Source organism: Phacochoerus africanus, chromosome 11, assembly GCF_016906955.1.
Source record: "Phacochoerus africanus isolate WHEZ1 chromosome 11, ROS_Pafr_v1, whole genome shotgun sequence".
NCBI lineage: Eukaryota > Metazoa > Chordata > Mammalia > Artiodactyla > Suidae > Phacochoerus > Phacochoerus africanus.
In genome coordinates this window covers 115,076,468-115,100,045 of record NC_062554.1, presented here as the reverse complement: position 1 = coordinate 115,100,045, position 23,578 = coordinate 115,076,468, and the positions used below count along the sequence as shown (strand labels likewise).

General features: G+C 41.2%; 1 protein-coding gene across 4 annotated transcripts in view; it reads left to right on the top strand.

Annotated features, from left to right (window-relative positions):
* Positions 1-23,578, top strand: part of TNFSF4 (TNF superfamily member 4) — a 310,192-nt gene that overhangs the window by 38,926 nt on the left and 247,688 nt on the right. For 3 of the 4 annotated variants that reach the window (XM_047752312.1, XM_047752309.1, XM_047752310.1), the window contains exons 3-4: positions 11,244-11,321; positions 15,249-15,360. The gene's annotated coding sequence lies outside the window, so the exon portion shown is untranslated. Of the gene's footprint in view, positions 1-5,536; positions 5,722-11,243; positions 11,322-15,248; positions 15,361-23,578 lie in introns of those variants that run through there. The other variant, XM_047752311.1, reaches the window with a different exon arrangement.

The following is a 23,578-nucleotide window of genomic DNA, read 5'->3' as shown; positions in this document are numbered from 1 at the left end:
GCTTCCAGCCCCATCAACCAAGGAAGCTTTCCCTATTCAGAACAAAAGCCAGACCCTTAACTGAAGCGAGGTTCCCTGGGACTACACCTGTACAAGCATTTAACATCACAGTAGATCTCTTAGTTTACAGGATTTAATTCTATTTCCCAGTGAAACTCCTATTACAATCAAATTAGAAAAACCATTACCAACTGATAGGGTTGGATTGATAATAGGAAGGGCAGGGCTAATGGAACAAGGAGTTCGAGTTCATACCGGTGTATTGGATAATATAGGGGATGATAAAGTACAGGTGATGGTTTCCATTGCAATCCCTTGGAAGGTTAATAAAGGGGATTGGATTGCTCAAATCTTAATTTTACCTAGAGTACAGAAGAAAAAAAAAAAAACAGGAATAATTTTAGACAGAAGCGATTTAATACCACAAGAGGGGCAGGAGTGTTCTCATCTGAAAAGGTCCTAGAGGAACGACCCACATGTCAAGTTATCATAAATGGGAAATCTTTTAGAGGACTAATTGATACTGGGGCTGGTGTTTCAATCATTAGCCATTTACATTGGTCAGACACCTGGCCTCTTCAGCCAGCTGATATTGAAGTCACTGGGTTAGGAAGAACAGAAGGTCTCAAAAGGAGTGTCCAATGGCTTAATTGTGAAGGACCGGATGGGAAGCCAGCTAAATTGAAACCTCGCTATTAATCTCTGGGGGAGAGATTTATTACAATAATGGCATGCAGAAATTTACTTAGCACCAGTAGATCAATATAGTCATCAAAGCCAAAAAATGTTTCTGAAACAGGGCTGCAAACCTGTCGAATCTGAGATTAAAGTGGAAAAAACTGGTGTGGGACATCGGCCTTTTCATTAATGGCCACTGCTGGTAAAAACTGTTATACTTCTCCTGAACCTATTTGATTAAAATGGACTACAGAAAAACCAGTTTGGGTTGAGCAGTGGCCTCTTTCTTCAGAAAAATTAAAAGTTTTAAATAATCTTGTCCAAGAACAATTAGAGAGGGGCCATATAGAACAATCCTTTAGTCCTTGGAATTCGCCAGTGTTTGTTATACAGAAAAAATCAGGAAAATGGAGATTGTTAACAGATTTAAGAGGAGTAAATGCTGTAATTCAGCCTATGGGTGCCCTTAAGCCAGGCTTCCCATCTCCTAGTACGATACCAGCAGACTGGCTGTTAATCATACTGGATTTAAAAGACTTTTTTCACAATTCCTTTACACCCAGAAGATAGGGAAAAATTTGCCTTTTCAGTCCCAGTGATAAACAATATAACCCCTAGAAAACTATCAGTGGAAGGTCCTGCCTCAAGGTATGTCAAACAGCCCTACCTTGTGTCAGTATTATGTGGCTTCAGTTACTGAGCCAGTTCAACAACAATTTCCTAAATGCTATATTATTCATTATATAGATGATACACTTTGTGCTACACCCTCTCGGGAGCAGCTGCTTGAGGTTTTTCAGTGCTTGCAATCCTGTCTAAAAGGAGCAGGATTGATTATGCTACCAATAAGATTCAAATGAAAAGTCCATATCAATATTTGGGAACTGTGGTGGAACATAGCACTGTTCACCCTCAAAAGGTAGAATTAAGAAGAGATCACATTAAATGATTTACAAAACTGTTAGGAGATATTAATTGGCTCTGACTATTTGGGGATTCCTACATATGAATTGTCAAATCTATTCTCCTTACTTAGGGGAGATTCTAACTTACACAGCCCCCACTCTCAAACTGCAGAAGCGGAAAAGGAACTAAAAAAGATTGAAAATAAAATACAAAATTCCCAACTAAGTCGGGTCAATCTAAAACAGCTCATTCAGTTAGTAATTATACCTTCTCCTCATTCTCCCATGGGAATATTGATGCAATTAGAAAATATTCTTGAATGGCTTTTTCTTCCCAATAATGTCATGAAATCTTTGTCTCCATACCTGGACTTGATGACACAACTTATTCTCAAAGGTTGTACTCATTGTGTACAAATGTCTGGAAAAGATTTGAATCATGTAATTGTTAGTTTAACTGTTAAGGAAATCCAAAATTGTTTTCAAAACCATATAGGTTGGCAAATTGCTTTTGCAGATGATGTAGGATCAATAGATAATCATTATCCAAAAAACCCGGTTCGACAATTTATAAAGCGAACTCAATGGATTCTTCCAAAAAAGGTGAAGGACTCACCCATCATTGAAGCATCTGTGATCTTTACTTATGGGATTAGTAAAGGGAAGGCCGGTTATGTGGCTAATCAAAGATTATAGAAATGCCTGGCCTTTCTGCTCAACAGGCTGAATTAACTGCTGTAATACATGCCTTGAGGGACTATCCTGAGCCAATCAATATTCTTTCTGACTCAGCATATGTAGTTCATGCTGCCAAAATGATTGAAACCGCTACCATTAAAACAAAATTTACCTATCTTGTTATTAGATCTATTTACAGAATTACAGACTGTTGTAAGGGAAAGAAGATACTCATTTTATATCACTCATATCAGAGCACTTACTAACTTACCAGGACCTCTAGTTGAAGGTAATAAAGAAATTGATTGCTTGGTAACACCTGTGTTACAAGAAGCTCAACATTTTCATGATTAACACATGTAAATGTTCAAGGCCTTAAAGAGAGATTTGGAATAACATGGGCTAAAGCTAAGACAATTGTCCGTCAATGTTGTGCATGTCAAACTATTAACAATCCTTCTCAATCTGAGCCTGGAGTTAACCCTAGGGGACTTGTCCCAAATGCTCTTTGGCAAATGGATGTTACTCATTATTCATCTTTTGGGAAATTATCATTTATTCATGTACGTATTGACACTTGCTCTAAATTTATTTGGGCTACTGCTCAATCTGGTGAATCTGCTAAACACGTTATGCGTCATTTATATGCCTGTTTGGCAGTCATGGGCCTGCCACAAGCAATTAAAAGTGATAATGGATACATGGCATATTGCTCACGCCACTGGCCTCCCTTACAACCCCCAAGGACAGGCTATTGTGGAATGAGCCAATTTATATGTAAAACAAGCTCTTCAAAAACAAAAAGGGGGAGACACAAATAGTTAGGTCACAACGAACACTTTTGAATAAAACTTTATTCACTTTAAATTTTTTAAATTTGGCCCCTAATGAAGAAAACGGCTGCAGAGAGACATTTTAATACGGAACGAAAAAAGATTAACTTCCCTCAGGCTGAACAGCCCTTGATTTGGTGGCAGGACCCATTAACAAACTTCTGGTCCCCTGGAAAACTTACTATGTGGGGTAGGGGATATGCTTGTATTTCACCAGGTCATGGATTACAACCTGTTTGGATTCCATCAGGAAGAATCAAACCATATCATGAGTGAGTCTGCAGAGCATTCCTTGACTCCAGATCCCAAATGATAATGATAAGGGCTCATCTTCCCACTTCAAACATCTAACCAGAGAGGCTGAAAATCTATTAAGAGAAGGACTCAGAAAGGTGTTGAGAAAACATAAACCAAGGAACCCAGAAACTATGAAGGGCCAAATAGTGTTAAGGATAAATTCATAGCTTAATTGGTGCCAGATATATGGAGAAAGCCCCCCAAAATTGGCTTTTGGCCCTGATCAGGACCTGGAGCACCTCCCCAGAATAACAAATATGTTACAATCGGGGCCAGGAAGAATGAAAGGAGCACAAGAAGAGAGATAGAGAAAAGGCTGAGGCTCTAATGAGTCAACCTGGGAGTTCCCAAGGTGCAAGGGCTAAGGTGGAGACCTCTGACCGGAGCCTGTTTCCTAGAGATCACTGGGAGAGGGACTGCCCCTGAAGACGAAGGTCTCTGTGGTTGACCCCTCAGGTCCAGGATCAAGACTGATGGGACATTTCCATAATGGTTCCTTTCATTATCACCATTCAGGAGCCCTGGGTGACTCTAAATGTAGGAAGACAGCCTATTGACTTCGTCTTGAATATGGGATCCACTTTTCCATCCTCCTCTCCAATCCTGGGCCCCTTCTTCATAAATCTACCACATTCTTATTTCTGGCAAGCCGGTTACAAAATTTTTTTACACCTTTTTGAGTTGTGACTGGGAATCCGTTTTCTTCTCTCAATGCCTTTCTGATTATTCCAGGGAGTTCAACTCCTCTTTTGGAAAGAAATATTTTGTGGGAGGTTGGAACCTCAATTTATATGCCAATAGAACTTAAAGTTTATATCTGCCTTCAGTGGACTAGGTTTAAAGATGCCTTTATTTCTGTATTTCGTTGACTAAGGCCTTGATATTATATTATTATATTCATTTGTTTATTTTTATATTATACATATGAGTGATAACATACAGTATTTGTCTTTCTCTGGATTATTTCACTTAGCATGATACCCTTCAGGTCCATTCATATTGTTGCAAATCGCAACATTTTCTGCCTTTTTTATGGCAAGTAATATTCTACTTTATTATTATGTGTGTGTGTATGACAGCTCTATCTTTGTTTTAAAATTTTATTTGAATTTTTTTTTATGGCTGCATTCATAGAATATGTATGTTCCCAGGCCAGGGATTGAATCCCAGCCACAACTGTGACCTACATCACAGCTGTGGCAACACCAGATACTTTAATCCACTGGGCCAGGCAGATTGAACCCAGTCCTTAACAGCAACCAGAGCTACTACAGTTGAATTTTTAACCCGCTGCACCACAGCGAGAATTCCTGAATATTTTTAAAAAATTTTATTGAAGTATAGGAGTTCCCGTTGTGGATGCAGTGGGAATGAATCTAACTAGTATCCATGAGGATGCAGGTTTGATCCCTGGCCTCACTCAGTGGGGTTAAGGATCTGGCGTTGCCATAGGTTGCAGTGTAGGTCACAGATGTGGCTCGGATCCCATGTGGCTGTGGTTGTGGCTGACCTACGTCAGCAGCTGTAGCTCCATTTTGACCCCTAGCCTGGGAACTTTCCACATGTTGCAGGTGCAGCCCTAAAAAGAAAAAAAAAAAAATTGTCGAAGTATAGTTGACTTACAATGTTGTGTTAGATTTAGGTGTACAGCAAAGTGAATTAGTTATACATATATCCATTCTTTTTCAGATTCTTTTCCCATATAGGCCATTACAGGATATTGAGTAGGTTTCCCTGTGCTTCTTATTATTGATTGTGTATAGTGTGTCTCTGGGAATCCCAACCTCCCAATTGATCCCTCCCTTTAACATTTCCCCTTTGACATCTTCTTCACCTGTTGATAGAAGCTTTTAGTCTGATTTGCCATTTTATTGTTTAATTTTGACAATGAGAGTATTTTTCGCATGGAATTTTGGACATTTTCACCTTGTGGAAAATTATTTAGAATTTAAAATTTTAGCAGTTTATTTTAGATTATATAAGTATAGCCGGTATTTTGCTTTGATGGATTTTAAACTGACAGGTTTAAAATGCCTCATCTCACAGCGTCCATAGATTACATCTGGAAACAATGTTTATTTAAAAGTAAATCTGTTTTTGGTCTATTTAGGACTTGGTATGAAAAGCATACAATGCAAGCAAATACACTTGAGAGAAGATATTTTAACAGGAGGCTTTACTGGTTTATTTCACATAGAATGAAATGCTTGTTTCTTACTTGAATGAGAAAGTGAAAAAGGCCCAGTCATCCTCCAGGAAGAAAATCAGATTCTGATTGAAACTTTAGCAGAGGTTGGGAAGCGTGGAAGAACAGGATCATCTTCCAGCAGGTGCAATTGAGAACATAGAACATATAGAAATGGGTTTCCCACCCATGAGGTGGATAGATTTGAGTAATTACTTACGAGTTGTGTTCTGGGTGGCAGTGGTAGGGGCAAAGGGTCATGCTTTCTTCTTGGGCACAAGCAAGTCTGTAGAATCATTCAGCAGCTTTACTGGCAGACTTAGCTTGTGTCCTAGTGTCATGGACTGTCACCTACAGCAATAACTGGTGGCCTTTAACTTCTCATCAGAGACAACATTCCCCTCTTCCTCTGTTCTCTTGCTCTTTCTCTCCTTGACTTCTGTGAGGGGTAGCAGGATCATGACCAGCAGCTGACACTTAGGGCACAGGAGAGTAATGCTCAGGGACAGCATGACATTTTCTCTCTGAGGAGACCTGGTAGATGGAGGCTGCTAGTGCCCCCTTTTGCACGTGCTATAGGCAGTGGGCGATCAAAAGGGATGCAGCTGTGATCCGCAATGGCAGTCTTATTTTGGGTAGGTAGAAAATGGCAGAGCAGAAGAAAGAAACAAGAGGATGCAAGACTGATCAGGGAATTATCTGAGTGAAAAGACTCCCACTGGCCGTAACAGTGTCAGATATTTGCAGGTACAGCACGTTGTTGATTAGAAAAGAACCTCCTTGTTCTGAAATGTCTTCATCAGTGAAAGTGAAGGAGATGAGTTCAGCAGGGACACAGTGAATGCAAGTCTACTCCTCTGCATTGAAGGGGCCTTGGGACTGGTCTGCAGAACTCAAACTTACTTTCTGTAACAGCTTCTCCTGGCTCTCAGCCTACACACTTTTCTCTGTCTCTGAGTTCCCACAGCCTCAGTTTAGCATGAAGTGGTGGTTGATGGTGGGAGCAGTCTCAAATTGTTTTGCAAGTTTTTAACTCAGCTAGGTCAGGGATTATGTTTTGTTTTACCTCATACCCTCATTTATTTGTCCCATAGTAGGTGTACAAAAAATACATTCTAATTGGAAATAGATGGTGTAAAGAGTTCTGAACTTAGAGGCAGATGATCTGGACTTTAATTCATTTTTTTTTCTTTTTATGGTTGTACCTGGGACGTATGAAAATTCCCAGTCTAGGGGTCAAATTGGAGCTGCGCCTGCTGGCTTATGCCACAGCCACAGCATTGCCAGATCCAAGCTCCATCTGCAACTACACCGCACCTCGTGGCAATGCTGGATACATAACCCACTGAACAAGGCCAGGGTGAAACCCACATCCTCACAGACACTATGTTGAGTTCTTAACCTGCTAAGCCATGATGGGAACACCTAATTTGGTTTTATGCTTATCAGCTTTCTCATCTTTATATAGAGAAGAGTGATCTCTGCTCTGCTTTCTTCACTGGGTTGATAAAAGAATTCATGAAAAATGCTGTTGGTTCACAAACTGACCCATGTACATGAAGGGCAGAGACTATTCCAGGGAGAAGAGAAAAGACGCATACCATTCTAGATGGGTAGGTAGGTGATGGTTTTAATAAGCAAGGAAACTTACGTGCAAGGCTTGCCTTGGGTGGCCACAAGATGAGTAGATCTTGGTATCTGCTCAGCAGAATCTGAAAAGTTTTATATAGCTGGCTTTGATCATGTACACTGTCCAGATGGTCTCAACAAACACCTTGCTCCCTCAGGGCAGCATCTATGAAAATTATTCTCAAGTAGGAGTGGTGTACGGATGTACTTTCTAAGGCCAGGGGAGCAGGTGGGGAGCCTCTGATTGCCTAGGGTCTAGCTCTAGGGTCAACCTCTAGTCATATCTTCCTAATGACTTTCTCTGACAAATAAGAATCTCCTTTTGTGAGCTTGGAACTACTATAGAAATGTAATACACCCATCATTTAGGTCTTTATTCAACTCTTACCTTCACTGTGAGAACTTCCTGGTTCTTTAGCCGGATCTAGACTTGGGGAAGTGACTGGCTCCAAGCCTGGACTTGCCCTTGCCTGTCACACACTGCCCTGTGTGTGAGTTATTTGCAGAGTCTCAACTGTTTTCCTAAGTGTATATTTTTATTGCAGGTGCTTAGATGTCTACCCTGCAGAGGTGGTACAGTATTGGTCTCTGTTGTCTGTAGGCTGCAGGCAGGCTATTTTTCTTATTGATGAATTGTGTTAGAGGCTGAAAAATCAGAGATCAATTTTTTAACAAAGCTTACAGTCCAGTGAGGGAGATAGAACACAAACAAGCAGACATAAAAATATGTGATTATAAATTGTGGTAGGTGCCAGGAAGGAAACTAACAGTGAGGACATAGTTGGAGGGAGACAGACTTTGAGCAGTTAGAGGTGTCCTCTATTAACAGGGACCTGAGGGAGAAAACAAGCTAGCCATGCTGAGAGCTGTGATAAGAACATTCTGGCCTGAGGGAACAGGATGCATCAAACTCAAAGCCACTGCCCCTCTTGTCTGATGGCCTGTAGAAGCCTTCTAGGCAATACTGTGCTGATAAACTGGCTCTTGAGTGCAGAGAGGTAGGGAAACGTGGATTTGTAGCATTTGCAAGATTACTTGGTATAAATACTCACACCATGACCTATTTCAGTCTTTTTTTTTTGCTTTTTAGGGCCATACCTGCAGCATATAGAAGTTCCCAGGCTAGGGGTCAAATTGGAGCTTCATCTGCTGGCCTATACCACAGCCACAGCAATGCCAGATCCGAGCTGCATCTGAGACCTACACTGCAATTCATGGCAATGCTGGGTCTGGATCCTTAACCCATTGAGTAAGGCCAGGGATCAAAACCGCATCCTCATGGATACTAGTTGGGTTCGTTTCTGCTGAGCCACAACAGGACTCTGTATTTCAGTCTGTTAACCTGATGGCACTAGATGTGACCTTGGGAAGATATGGACACAGTTAACTTTCTTGAACTAGAGCAAGCCATCAGCCACCTACCACCGTGTAAGCCTTCCTGCTCCCTTCTTGAGGTGTTCCCCTCTGTTGTCCATATAGCAACTAGAGTACTCTTTTTTTTTTGGTCTTTTTAGCTATTTCTTGGGCCGCTCCCGCGGCATATGGAGGTTCCCAGGCTAGGGGTTGAATCGGAGCTGTAGCCACCGGCCTACGCCAGAGCCACAGCAACTCGGGATCCGAGCCGCATCTGCAACCTACACCACAGCTCACGGCAACGCCGGATCCTTAACCCACTGAGCAAGGGCAGGGATCGAACCCGCAACCTCATGGTTCCTAGTCGGATTCATTAACCACTGCACCACGATGGGAACTCCTAGAGTACTCTTTTTTTTAATTGAAGTGTAGTTGATTTACAATGTTGTGTTAGTGTCAGGTGTACGGAAAAGTGATACACACATATTCTTTTTCAGCTTCTGTTCCATTACAGATTATTACAAGGTATCAAATATAGGTCCCTGTGCTATACAGCAGGTCCTTGTTATTTATTTTATATATAGTAGTGTGTATTTGTTAATTGCAAACTCCTAATTTATCCCTACCCCCCTCCCACACTTTCCCCTTTGGTAACCATAAACTTGTTTTCTGTTTTTAAGACTATTTCTGTTTTGTAAATAAGTTCTTTGGTATCTTTTTTAGATTCCACATGGAAGTGATACTCATATGATATTTGTCTTCCATTCTTTTTTATGACTGACTAATATTCTGTTCTCTCTCTCTCTATATATGTATACACACACACACACACACGTATACCACATCTTCTTTATCCATTCCTCTGTTGATGGGCATTTGGGTTGTGTCCATGTCTTGACTATTGTAGATAGTGTTGTTACGAACTTTGGGTGCACGTATCTCTCTCTCTTTTTTTTTTTTGTCTTTCTGTCTTTTCTAGGGCCGCACCCGCGGCATGTGGAAGTTCTCAGGCTAGGGGTCTAATCGGAGCTGTAGTTGCCAGCCTACACCACAGCCACAGCAATGCCAGATCCGAGCCACATCTGTGACCCATACCACAGCTCATGGCAACGCTGTATTGTTAACCCCCTGAGCAAGGCCAGGGATTGACCCTGAAGCTCATGGTTTCTCATCGGATTCGTTAACCACTGAGCCATTACGGGAACTCCCACATATCTTTTTGAATTAGAGTTTTTTTTCTGGATGTATGTCCAGGAATGGGATTTCTGGATCATATGGTAACTCTATATTTAGTCTTTTAAGGAACTTCCTTACTGTTCACGTCAATTTATATTCCCACCAAGAGTGTAGGAGGATTCCCTTTTCTCTATACCCTCTCCAGCATTTATTATTTGTACACTTTTTGATGATGGCCATTCTGACTAGTATAAAGTGATACCTCGTTGTAACAAGAATACTCTTTTATTTTTAAATTTTTTTCAGAGTACTCTTTTTAAAGCACAGATCTGATCATGCCCTTTCCCTCCTCAATGCCTTCCCACTGTGTTTTGACTTTATTGCGACTTGGGCAGAGTCCTCTTGAAAGAAGAGCCCAGACTTGATCCTGAGTTCTTGTGAAGAATTTTGGACCTCAGTCTTACAGATGCACAAATACATCTTTGAGCCAGCTAAACTTATAAATCATTTTAAAAGTATTCCTTTGACTCCACACAGCTTGCATGTAAATTCTCTCCCTTTCCCAGTCCTAACACTGCCCAGGGATAGAAATGTAGTTCATGTGTGTGAACACCCTTTGGCTGGTAGTGGTGTGTGTTAGATCATTGTAGACCTTATGAGTCTGGTACAGCCAGAAAATTAAGGCAAAAAGTGAGAGAACTGTCCTCACTCACCTCTATTTTGCTAGTGTATATTTCAGTATTCAACATGTGATAGGGGCTCAGTAAATGCTATTCTTCTTTTTCCTGCCTAGACATAGTACCTTCCTACCTTCTTGAAGGTGCCTAGACTTAAGCTAATGTATATGTCTGCCCTGGGGAGTGTTGTGGGCAGGAAGTGTGCATGGTTCAGAACTGGGGCATGCCTTGAATGGAGGCAGTGGGCATCTAGACAGTGCGTCCCAAGACTGGCTGAATAAGCCAAGGACGGCAGGCGCTGCCATCTCTTTAGTTAGAGAAGTAGCCTAAGTTCAATCCCAGGTTAATTAATAACTACTAATATTTTGACCATTGCTTTACAGTTTATACATTACGTTCACATAAATTTTCTCATTTAGTGTTGGCAGTAATCGTATGAGGTCACCCATTTTATAAGAGGAAATTGGAATTCATTAAAGTGATCTGCCCAAGGTCAAATCATTGCTGTTGGAACAAGGACTCCAGGTTTTCAGGCATTCAATGTAATGTTTTCTATACTGTACGATATTTGATGTTAGGAGAGATTTCTCCTGCTCCTTAGCTTTGCTGTGTAAATAGTACTTTGCTGGAAATCTTAGTTCAGTCTGCCAGACCCATTTGATTTCTCAGAGGGTTATGTTTTCCTTCGGTTGAACAGCTTTCTTGTAAGAATGCCAGACTTGGTGATTGTAAATTAATTCTTTGTACCCTTGGGGGATTGTGTACGCAAGTGAATTGTAGCAACACATTTTTACAGATGGCGCTGGTAAAATAACCCCTTTAACTCTTGCAGCCATTCAGAAGACTCGCAGAAGCCCCAGAGGGACAGCGGCTGGCAGTTGAATGATATTCAACATTTTTTAACTAAAAGGTACCTTATTAGACACACTAGTAAGAAGGCTTCAGCTGTAACTGCTTAAATTCCTTTAATAATGAGAACATTTTATTACTGCAGTGAAGAGTGTGTGCCAAGAAATTCTGTACTTAAAAATTAAGTAAACCAAAAAGCTTTGACACAGAATAACTTCCAAAAAAAAAAAAAAAAAGAACATGGTTCAGTATGCAGACTTAAACAAACCAATCCATTTATACCATAAGCTTCTATAAATCCAGTGTGGATTTGGGAACTAAAATTTTATTTATTTAATTTTTTAGGCTTAATGCCAAGGATGGAAGGGTGGAAGTTTGACTCCTAGGCTAGGGGTCAAATTGGAGCTGCAGCTGCTGGCCTACGCCATAGCTATGTCAGATCCAAGCCGTGTGTGTGAACTATACTACAGGTCATGGCAACACCAGATCCTTAATCCACTGAGCAAGGCTAGGGCTCGAACCCACATCCTCATGGATACTAGTTGGGTTTGTAACCTTCTGAGCCCCAACAGGAACCCCCTAAAATTTAAACAAATAGAAGAACATATAAATGACTTGAAGAACCTATACACAAATACTCTTATGATCTTTGAATTGGAGGACTTCCTGAGTATAAATGAAGAAACCATAAAGAATAGATTTGTGTAGATGGAAAAATTTTAATTCTGTGTATCAGAAACTATAATATACAAAATTAAGAGGAGGCAAATGATGTGCAGGGAAAAATACTTCCACCTGCTAGGTCAAAGTATTATTCTTAATATAGAAAATAGGCAAAAGCTAAGAGTTCACAAAGAAATACAATAAATAAATATATGTGACATCATTCAACCGCATGAAAAGTCAAAGAAGTGCACATTAAATCTACAGCGAGATACTGTTTTTTTACCTACTCAGACTGGCAGGGGGACATTTTCAATCTTAAATTTTGTGAATACTTCTGGAGATAATACAGCAATGTGCATTAAGAGCCATAAGAATTCTCATTTCTTTGAGGTTAACAAGAAATTTGCTGGACTTGTATGAAGAATATCAACTTAAATTTTTAAAAAATTTTTTATTTTTACTGTGGGACATACCATGTTTCTACATGGAAAGATTCAGTTTTGTAAATATGTATATCAATTTCCCCCCCAGTTTTAAGTTTAATGCAATTCTAGTAAAAAGCTCCATTAGTATTTTATTTGGGGAGGTTGATAGAAATTGACAAAGTGATTTTAATTTGTCTTTTATGTTCTTTTTAAAAATTTTTTTTTTTTTTTGGTCTTTTTGCCTTTTCTAGGGCCGCTCCCATGGCATATGGAGGTTCCCAGGCTAGGGGTCTAATCAGAGCTGTGGCCACTGGCCTATGCCAGAGCCAAGGCAACGTGAGATCTGAGCTGCGTCTGTGGCCTACACCACAGCTCACGGCAATGCCGGATCCTACCCACTGAGCAAGGGCAGGGACCAAACCCGCAACCTCATGGTTCTTAGTCGGATTTGTTAACCACTGAGTCATGACAGGAACTCCTGTCTTTTATGTTCTGAGTAAATCATTTCTTGGGGCACATAAAATTTTCTTACGGAAGAATAAAGAGGAAAGTAAGCCAAGAAGATTTTAAATAGGAATGATAAACAGGAAAGATATCTTCAGTGGGATATTAATATGTGTTATAAAGACAATAAAGCAAAGGCAGGGTTGTGCAAGAAAAGACAGTGCTATAGATCCAGCAGAATAGAGTGAGCACATACAAACCCTAGTATATGTGGGAATTTAGCATGCGATAACAGGGTAAAAAAACATAACTATTCAAAAAATGGTACTGGTCAATTAATAAACTATTTGGAAGAAAGTAGCAATAGATTTTTACCTGGTAGCATATAACAAATCCCAAATGGAATTAGTTAAATAAAGAGCAATGACACTGTAAAAAACTAGAAAATAAAGATGAATGCCTATATGTTTTTCTAGTGAGAAAGTAAACAAAAGCTATAAAGGGAAAGATTGATAGAGCTGATTATCAATCATTTAAAATTACCACAAGTTAAATAGGTAAATTATTACTTACAACGAAAAACAATACAGGAGTTCCTGTCATGGATCAGTGGGTAATGAACCTGACTATCATCCATGAGGACGCGGGTTCGAGCCCTGGCCTCACTCAGTGGGTTAAGGATCCGGCATTGCTGTGAGCTGTGGTGTAGGTCGCAGACGCAGCTCAGATCCCACGTTGCTGCGGCTGTAGTGTAGGCTGGCAGCTACAGCTCCAAATGGACCCCTAGCTTGGGAACATCCATAGGCCGTGGGTGAGGCTCTAAAAGCCAAAAAGCCAAAAACAAACAAACAAAAAAACCCCCAAAAAACCAAAAAACCAAAGTTAAAATCTTTAAAAAAGAAAAAACCTAAAGAGCTTTTTCATGACCACCCTTAGGTTTGATCATTCACAAGGGTGATTACAGAACTCAGGAAAGTACTATATTTATAATTAAAGTGTTACTGTAGTGAAAGGAAAGAGACTAAAATCAGCAGAAGAAAGAGATGCATAGGCCAGTGTCTGGCAGGGGCCCAAACATGGGTTCTGGTTGTCCTCACCCCATGGAGTCATGCATGGCATTGTCTTCTGGCCATGATGCGTGACGTGATGATACTCACAAAATATTGCCTATTGGGAGATCACCAGGGCCTTCGGTATCCAGAGTTTTAATTAGAGCTTGATGGCTGGCTTTGTTTCCATCCCCTCCAGAAACAGACTAGAGACTAAAGACTAGCTTTTAGTCTCTGGTTCCTCCAGAGGTCAAAACTGGTATGGCGTGGCTCAAAGCCCCAACGTAAATTGATCACGTTAGACTATATCTCAGGCAAACAAAGACACTGTTGTCAGTCAGAGCCTTCCTGGGGCCTTGAGATCACCTACCAGCAGCCAAGCACAAGAAAAAAGTGCCAGTGGATTCCATTTCTGGTGTGGGCTCTCTTCTTGGCTTGTAGGTAGCTGCCTTCTTGCTGTGTCCTCACCTGGTGGGGAGAGAGAATTGAGTTCTGGTGTCTCCACTAATAAGTTCCCTAATCTTACTGGATCAAGCCTCCACCCTTATGACCTCATTTAGTCATAATTGTTTCTTCACTCCAATTACGGCCACACTGGGGGTGAGGGCTTCAACTAAGAATTTTGCAAGAATACAACTCAGTCCACAGCATACATGAATAAATATTAAATTGTAACTTTTAGAAAACTAATAAGTAGTGTGAAGACTCCCACCCTACCCCTCCCAGCACCCTCCTGGTCTCTCACCCTGTCTCTGCCCAAACCCATCTTTCACTCCCACTCCTATGCTGAGCCTCATTAGCATCTTCTACTGATTCCACACTTGGTGATAAAAGAAGGTGAAAGGTTAATGATCAACTTGGCTGCATTGAAATACCCTGTTTTTGTTGCAGCACATCTATTATTTGCTTACTCGCCTATTATTCCACCAGGTCTCCTAAGTGATCTTTTGTACAAAAAGAAGAGAAAATGTCGCAAGGTAATTTATGAGGCTCAGCAGGAACTAAAAAGCAACTAGATCTGGAGTTCCAGTTGTGGCACAGTGGTTAAAGAATCCGACGAGGAACCATGAGGTTGAGGGTTCGATCCCTGGCCTCACTCAGTGGGTTAAGGATCCGGCGTTGCCGTGAGCTGTGGTGTAGGTCGCAGACGCGGCTTGGATCCCGTATTGCTGTTGCTCTGGCGTAGGCTGGCAGCTACAACCCTGATTCGACCCCTAGCCTGGGAACCTCCATATGCCGCGGGAGCGGCCCAAGAAATGGCAAAAAGACGACCAAAAAAAAAAAAAAAAAAAGCAACTAGATCTAACAGTAACGGTTATCATGAGCACCTAATGTCATAATTAGACACAAGAAAATATAAGGAAAGCTAATGTCATTAAAATTTCCCATATATTACTTTTCTAGGGCTGCCATAACTGAACACCACAAAAAAGGTAGCTTACACAACAGAAATCATTGTCTCGGAGTTCTGAACACTAGAAGTCTGAGATCAAGATGTCAGCAGAGTTGGTTTCTGGTGAGTCTCTCTTCCTGCTTTGCAGATGGCCACCTTCTCGCCATATCCTGTCATGGCCTTTTCTCTCTGTACAGAGGGAGCTCTCTGGTCTCTTTCTCTTCTTGTAAGACACCTGCCTTATAGGATTAAGTCCCCACCCCCAATTCTCTAGACTGACCACCTTTCACCTTAATTACCCCCTTAGAGGTCCTGTCTCCAAAAACGGTCACATTGAGGGGTTAGGGATTCAACATATGAATTTGGGGAGGACACAACTCAATCTATAATACTGGTTCCAACTTCAGTTTTCTAATATAGATCCAATTGCCTTGAACTCAGCAGAGCATCTGAGAGAGAGTTGGTCTCTCAATTTGGACTGGGTTCTTCACTGGGGAACAACCCCATCAGCTCTAAAAATGTGTTTTGTTTCACATTGATTATACACCAAGTGTATCATTGTGCAGGCCTTGTCTTCCTTTACCTTGTTAGGTGTTAGCTATCAATCCGCATGGCTTCCTTTCACCCACTTCCTGCAGGCCCTCTCGAGGCATTGCCACCTCCCTCTTGTTTCTCTCTGCGTCTCTTGTCACATACATACTCTGACCCCAGAGCTCCATACTGAGCTTAATGCCAACCCTATGTTCACGAGACATCTTTGGTCACAAGTGAAGCTTGAGGAGAACAAGTAGGCCAGGGAAATGAGCACAAAATGATGGCACCTTGATATTCCTCTTCATCCAGGAAGGCCTCTCCGTGGCCAGCACAGAGCAAGGGCCAGGCTCTTTTCCAGTTCCCTCTTATGTGTCTCCATGACCTTGATCACAGGTTGTAGGAAGCTGGAGAGAGATTCCTTTATCAGGCTTCCCTTTTCTTTTTTTAAAATTTTTATTTTTTCCATTATAGGTGGTTTACAGTGTTCTGTCAGTTTTCACTGTACAGCATAGTGACCCAGTCACATGCATATATATACACATTCTTTTTCTTACATTATCCTCCATCACATTCCATCATAAGTGACTAGATATAGGTCCCTGTGCTATACAGCAGGACCTCACTGCTTATACACTCCAAATGCAATAGTTTGCATCTGTTAACCCCAGTCTCCCAGTCTATCCCATTCCCTCTTGGCAACCACTAGTCTGTTCTCCAAGTCCATGAGTTTCTTTTCTGTGGAAAAGTTCATTTGTATCATATATTAGATTCCAGATATATGATGTCATGTGGTCATTTTTTTTTTTGACTTACATCACTTAGTATGAGAGTCTCTAGTTCCATCCGTGTTGCTGCCAATGGCAATATTTTGTTCTTTTTTATGACTGAGTAGTATTCCATTATTTATATGTACCATATCCTCTTGATCCATTCATCTGTTGATGGACATTTAGGTTGTTTCCATGTCTTGGCTATTGTGAATAGTGCTGCAATGAACTTAAAGGTGCATGTATCTTTTTCCAAGGAAAGTGCTCAAGAGTGGGATTGCTGGGTCATATGGTAGTTCTGTGTTTAGTTTTCCGAGGTACCTCCATACTGTTTTCCATAGTGGTTGTACCAATTTACATTCCCACCAACAGTGTAGGAGGGTACTCTTTTCTCCTTACCCTCTCCAGCATTTATTTGTTGAGTAGTCTTCCTTTTCAAATTTGCCTCCCATGGAAAGATTCCCAGCTTTTCTAGCTCTTGGTGTATGTCCTCACCTGGAGGCCCTTGTATACAAGGAAGCTAACATTTTTCTGAGCAACCACCCTTGAGTGTATGTTTTTATACATTACCTTACCTTATATTTCTCATATAGCCTTTTCTACTGTGAGGGTTAGAGGTGCTCAAAGATTAGGTTATGTCCCCAGGTCACCTGCAAGTAAGCATTTGGCCAGGATCTAAACTCAACTCCAAACTTCACCAAATGTCAAAATCTGGATATGGTCCTGAATGCTCTTTGTATGCCAGGCATCCTGAGGCCATGGCATACTCTCAGTGGAGGACAGCAAACAAGGTAATGCATGTGAAAGCAATCTGTCAACTGTGAGTACTTTATTCAGAAAGCGAGCATTGGCAAAAAGAATTTTTTAGCAGCCAGTCTTCCTCCTGGGGAGGAAGCTCAGCTGAAGTTGGTTCACTCAAGATAAATGAATTGGCCCTTTGTAGCTAAGGGCCAATAATGTCACAAGAAGACAGTGTTTCTCTTTGCTGGTCAGAGGCCCCAGCAGGGCCCAGAGCAAGGCTTCTCTTCCATTGCGTTTATAACAATCCCTGCCTCAGGATGCTGAAAGCACCCTCCATTACCCAGCATCTTACTCAAGAAGGAAGGTAAAGACCTTTAAGAACCTCATCCTGGAAGGCACCATGGTATTTCTGAATTTCAAACCTAATTTGAAGGTTGCTATTTAAGGAACTCAACATTTTCTTAAAAAAAAAAAAAAAAAAGACTGAATTGGAAGATATTCAGAATATAAAAAAAGTATTCTCTAAAGAAAGTTCAAAACAACTATTTTAATTCATCCACTTTGTCTGTAAATAAGAAATATTCATTTGACTATATATATATAAAATATGCTCTTTAGCTCTTAGCTCTTCAAGTGGGGAAAACTTAAAAATAATTACTGGCTAAATAGCATTTTAAGAAATCTTATTAAGATGAGTGGCAAGATTTCAAACATCCCTTTAGGGCTGGTATGTGCATTATAAATGGATTCTTCATTTTGCAAAAGACTTCAAAGTAGGTCTAAGCTTGCCTGTCAATTATCCTTACCCCAGCTGAGCTTTGAGAATCTGAGAAGGTAGGACTTTGTGGGCTCTTTGGGCTCTAGGGAAAGAGTTTCTTGTCTGGAGAATTTTTTTTAGGATTAAATACACTGCCTGAGTTACCTCTGACCGAAGTGACAGAATACATAAATGTTGAGATTGCATATGTTGTAAAATTATTCATAGAGTATGATATCGGTTCCTGCTGCGAACACTTCCATCAGCTCTTTATTGTAACTATGGAGTCCTATTTACTCTGCGTCCACTTTTTAAAAGAATCCCTTAGGGAATGTGAGTGCCAGGCTAATTGTTCTCATAACAAGCAACGTAAGGAAAGCAGCGAAACCCCTGTTCTGTCCTCTTCCCCGTGATACTTTCCCCTCTTGTTGCGAAAAGTGTTTTCTTTGGCATTCTCTCTAACTCCTTAGGCCATCACATGTTTGTTTTCACAACTGTGCTCTTTCAAAACATCTGCTCTTGACACAGGCAAAGTGGAAAACTTTTAAAAAGTTATTTACGTTAAACATAAAAATGTAAAAAAGATTGGTGACTGGCAGAAGTATGCTAAGAAAGCAGTTGTGAATTCTGCACCCTCAGTAAAAAAGAGATGTATTTGTATACAATAGATAGATATCCATCCAACTGGGTAAATGAAGACCATTCAGATTGGCCGGCTGTCCTTTTTCAATGCTGCCTGAGTAGTGAGTTCTCTGGAGACCTTCTGTTTTCTTTGACCCCAGGCTCCTTTGAATAGCAAGCTCAGCAACCCTTCTTTATTGAGGTATGATTGATAGGCAAAAAACTACAGTGATCCTTCAACAACTCAGGGGTTGAGACACTGACCCCCTGGGAAGCTGAAAATCTGAGGATAACTTGTAGTTGGCCCTCCGTATCGGTGGTTCTTCTGAATCCTTGGTTTCTTCTTATCTGTAACTCTGTGTTGGTGGATTCACTCAGCCACTGATGGTGTGGTACTGATCATGTGGTACTATAGTGTATATTATTGAAAAAAATTTGTATACAAGGGGACCTGGGCAGTTCAAACCTGTGTTCTTCAAGGGTCAAGTGTTTATTTATTTTTTGTTTTTTCTTTTCAGGGCTGCACACGCAGCATGTGGAAGTTCCAGGCTAGGGCTCGAGTCAGAGCTGCAGATGTCGGCCTATGGCCTATACCACATCTCACAGCAATGCTGGATCCCCGACTCACTGATTGAGGCCAGGGATCACACCCGCATCCTCATGGATACTAGTCAGATTCGTTTCAGCTGTGCCACAACAACTCCTCCCAAGGGTCAAGTGTTTTTAACGAACACAACTTAATGAGTTTGGAGGTAACTGTACACCTGTGAAACCATTACCATATGTGCCATAAACATATCCATTGCCTCCCAAAAGTTTCCTCCCACCCTACTTAGTTATGTAATATGTTTGCTTATTTTTGTAATAAGAACACTTGACATCAAATCTACCTTTTTAGCAAGTTTTTAAGTATATCATGCAGTGTTATCACCTCTCTACTGTGCAGCGGTTGTGCTCTATGGGAGTAGATCCCTAGCCGGAGAGCAGGAGGGGTGGGTGAAGTGAGCTCAGGTGTGACTCAACAGCTGTGGGCAAGGCCCTCCACACCTGTCTTGAGGACTATGATAAAGGTTAAAAATAAAATTGTAGCACTTGAGTGGGCCTGTGTGAGTAGTTATTTAGGTATAGGATTTATTTGACAAAGCAGCAGCTGACAGCCTCAGCCCAGCACCTCCCTGAAAATTCTTGCTAAGATGGGGAGCCCTGCATCTGTGCTGATGAGGTCACTTTGCAGTTGTGGTGGTTCTAAAAGGAAGCTCTCTGATTAGGACTGAAGGATGTTGCTAACACTCCATAAAACATTTATTTATGCTTGCTTAAAAACAAAGCCTGCTAAATCCTCCTCCTCCCTCCTCAAACATCTGCAGAGTGCCCACCAAGTGCTGCACAGTGCTCGGTGGTGGGGGTTTAAAGGTGGATGAGCCAGGAGGTCTTGTTCCCCACAGGAGGTGGAGGTGGCGGCCCAGCTTGTGCTCAAGCACTGGGTTTCAGCCTTTTGAGTACGGATTCCTCCTTCCAAGAGCCACAGAAAACTAGGGGAGTCTAGTAAACAACAGCACCCCTCCCAGCTTCTCTCTCTTTACAAGTGAATGCCGCACATTCTAAACTGGGATATTTTCTGTTTGGCACCTGACAAATGGTAAGTGAACTCTGCGTATGTTTTCTTTCTTTTTTTTTGTCTTTTTGCCATTTCTAGGGCCGCTCCCTCGGCCTATGGAGGTTCCCAGGCTAGGCGTCGAATTGGAGCTGTAGCCACCGGCCTATGCCAGAGCAACCTACACCACAGCTCAGGGCAACGCTGCATCGTCAACCCACTGAGAAAGGGCAGGGATCGAACCCGCCACCTCATGGTTCCTAGTTGGATTCGTTAACCACTGCGCCACGACGGGAACTCCATGTTTTCTTTTTGATTTTGCTTGGGCGCACATTTCTGAGCATGGCAGATGTGACAGATCATTTGGAGAGATGAGGACGTATAGGAAAGGGAGAGGGACCATTCTCTCTCTGAAAAATAGACATTTTAAATGGAAACATTTTCGTAATATTCTTTTTAAACTGTTTTAATATGGAAAATTTTGAGCATATAAATGTAGAGAGAATAGCATCATAAACTCCCTTGTGCCCTTCACCAACTTCAACAATGATCAACTCATGGCCTAATCTGGTTTCACACACAGCCCCTCTCCTGTATTATTTTGAAGGAAATTTGATACATTGTTTCATCTGTAAACATTTCAACATGTAGTTCTAATAGATACAGACTCCTTTAAAAAAAAAGTTACCATGACACAAATAATTCACCTGAGTTAGCAATAATTCTTTCATGCCATAATCGTCTAGTTAATATTTAAATTTCGAGTTGTCTCATAAATGCATGTGTGCATTTTTATAATAAATTTGAATTAGGATCCAAATTATGTCTATGTATTCCACTTGGTTATTTTGTCTCTTATCCTGTAGATTCCCCTGTTCCATATCCCTTTGTCTTTATTACTCTTACAATCTCTTGAAAAACTGATAACTTTTTCCAATAGATTTCTCTAATTGGATCCATGGGGTGCTATTTAACAGGATCCTGAACCTTCTCTTTCCTGTAAATTAATACATTAATAGTTTGATCTAGAGGTTTGGTCAGAATCAGATTCAATTTTTTCCTTAATCTTGACACTATTGAAATTTGGACTGGACAATTCTTTGTTATGGGGGTCTTTCCTATGCATTGTAGAATGTTGAATAGCATCCTGGTCTCTAGTTGACAGTAATATCCAGTCGTGACAGTAATATCCAGTAACATCCTGCAGTTGTGACAAAAACATTTCCAAACTTTTCCCATATTCTCTAGAGAGGGCAAGGCATTCTCATTCTTACTGAGAACCACTGTAGACCAACCACCCATCAATTGTGCTTAAAAGTTATCTGCCCACAACCTTTCATCGCTCATGTGCTAATGAGGACTAGCCCATTCCCTACATCTGTTTTATTGGTTGCCTATAGCTGCTATGAAAAGTTACTACAAAAGAAGTGGCTTAAAACAATAAAAATGTATTATCTTATGGTTCCAAAGGCCAGAAATCTGAACTGGGTTTTGCTAGCATGAAGTCCAGGTGTCAGCAGAGCTGTATTCCTTCTGGACCATCGAGGACTGAATCTTCTCCCTTGCTTTGTCCAGCTTCTAGAGGCTGCCTTCATTCATTGGCTCATGTCCCTTCCTCCATCTTCAAAGCTAGCAGGCTATTAGCATCTTCCAACTTCTCTCTCTCACTGATTGTCTTTTATCCTTTTTGTAGGAGCCCTTGAGATTATACTGGGCCCTCTGGAATAATCCAGAAAAAGCCCCCATTTAAAAAAATTTAACTTAGTCACCATTGCCAAGTCCCTTTTGGCACATAAGGTAATATATTCACAGGTTCCAAGGATTGGGACATGAATGTCTTTTGGGAGCTGTTATTCTGCCTATCACATCCCCATAATGAGAGTCAGAAAGAGTGGAAAATTCACCGGGAAATTTACAAAGAGTGATTTTAACAGAAAAGAGAACAGAAGTGTGTAGAATGTAGGAACAGTCCATGATTTAGCCACAGCACCTGGCTCAACTTCCCTGCTGGTGGTGTGGAGACACAAAATGCCATATGTGCATTAATACTTTACTACCTCTGATTTCTCCCTTGAAAAGGCTGAATTCCTAACTACTGCTAAGAAAAACCAGACTTGGACATGAAGTGGTAAAAACAGATTTTATTTAGAAAAAACTGTTGCAATAGGAGAAAAGAGATCTGAGTATAAAGCTGGGCTCATTTCCAAATAGAAGGACAAGCGGGGAGGAGCAGGTTGGTTAGTGGATGTGAAATTACTAAGAGGAAACATCAAGGGTAAGAGGGGTCCTAACTAAACTGACCTACTGGGATTCTTGCCGAAGGCAGACCAGGGTGACCAGATGTCACCTACTGATTATGGAGGACAAAGAACCTGATTAGATATTGAGGGTGATCCCCTATGGAGGATGGGGGATTCTGGCTAAACCGACTGAGCAGGTTTGTTGCTAAAATCGGACTATGCAGAGAATTGGACATGAGAAGAGACTTCAGGGGAGTCTGAGTAGAGTTTGGTCAAGAAGAGAATCTTTGTCGTGATGTTTTCCTGTCTGGTTGTGCTATTACTGGCCTCTAACTGGATGTGTTCCAAATAGATTCATTGACTTCCCTTCCAAATCTGCTCCTTTTCCCCTCTTCACTAGTTGGATTATGACACTAACATCCTCCTAGAGCCCAACTTTCAATCTCTTCCCTTACTTCATCTCACACGTCAATTATTTGCTAAGTCCTAGGGATCCCATTTCCATGAGAGCTTTTAAATATATCCTTTCTTCCCTATTCCTAGCACTGTTCTTTTACTTCAGGCCTTCAGAGTCTTTTCTTGGATTATGCAGTCGTCCTCCTAAATTACCTCCTAAGCAGCCTCCACAACTTCAGTTTCTCCTCTTTCAGTTTCCATCAAGGATAATAATAGCTATTCTTAATACTTATAGCCAGCTATTCTGTGAGCAGAGTTGAGCAGATTTGAGCCAAGGGTCAGGGCAGAAGGGCAGAAGTTCAAAGTTACAGCCTATACAGGTTATCACATTCACCAGGAACTCCCATTGAAGGTCTGAACACAATTCAAAGTGAGCAGACTCAGATTTACTACAAGGTGTTGTTTGGCTGGCTGGCTAGAACACTAAAATTGCTTGGAGGCAGGGGAAATTGCTTAGAGGAAAGGCAAGGGTCTCCATCTGACCTAGTGCTCAGCCTCTTTTAAAAAAAAAAGTGGGGGAGTTCCCATTGTGATGCAGTGAAAATGAATCTGACTAGTATCCATGAGGATGTGGGTTCAATCCCTGGCTTCGCTCAGTGGGTTGGGGATGTGGTGTTGCTCTGAGCTGTGG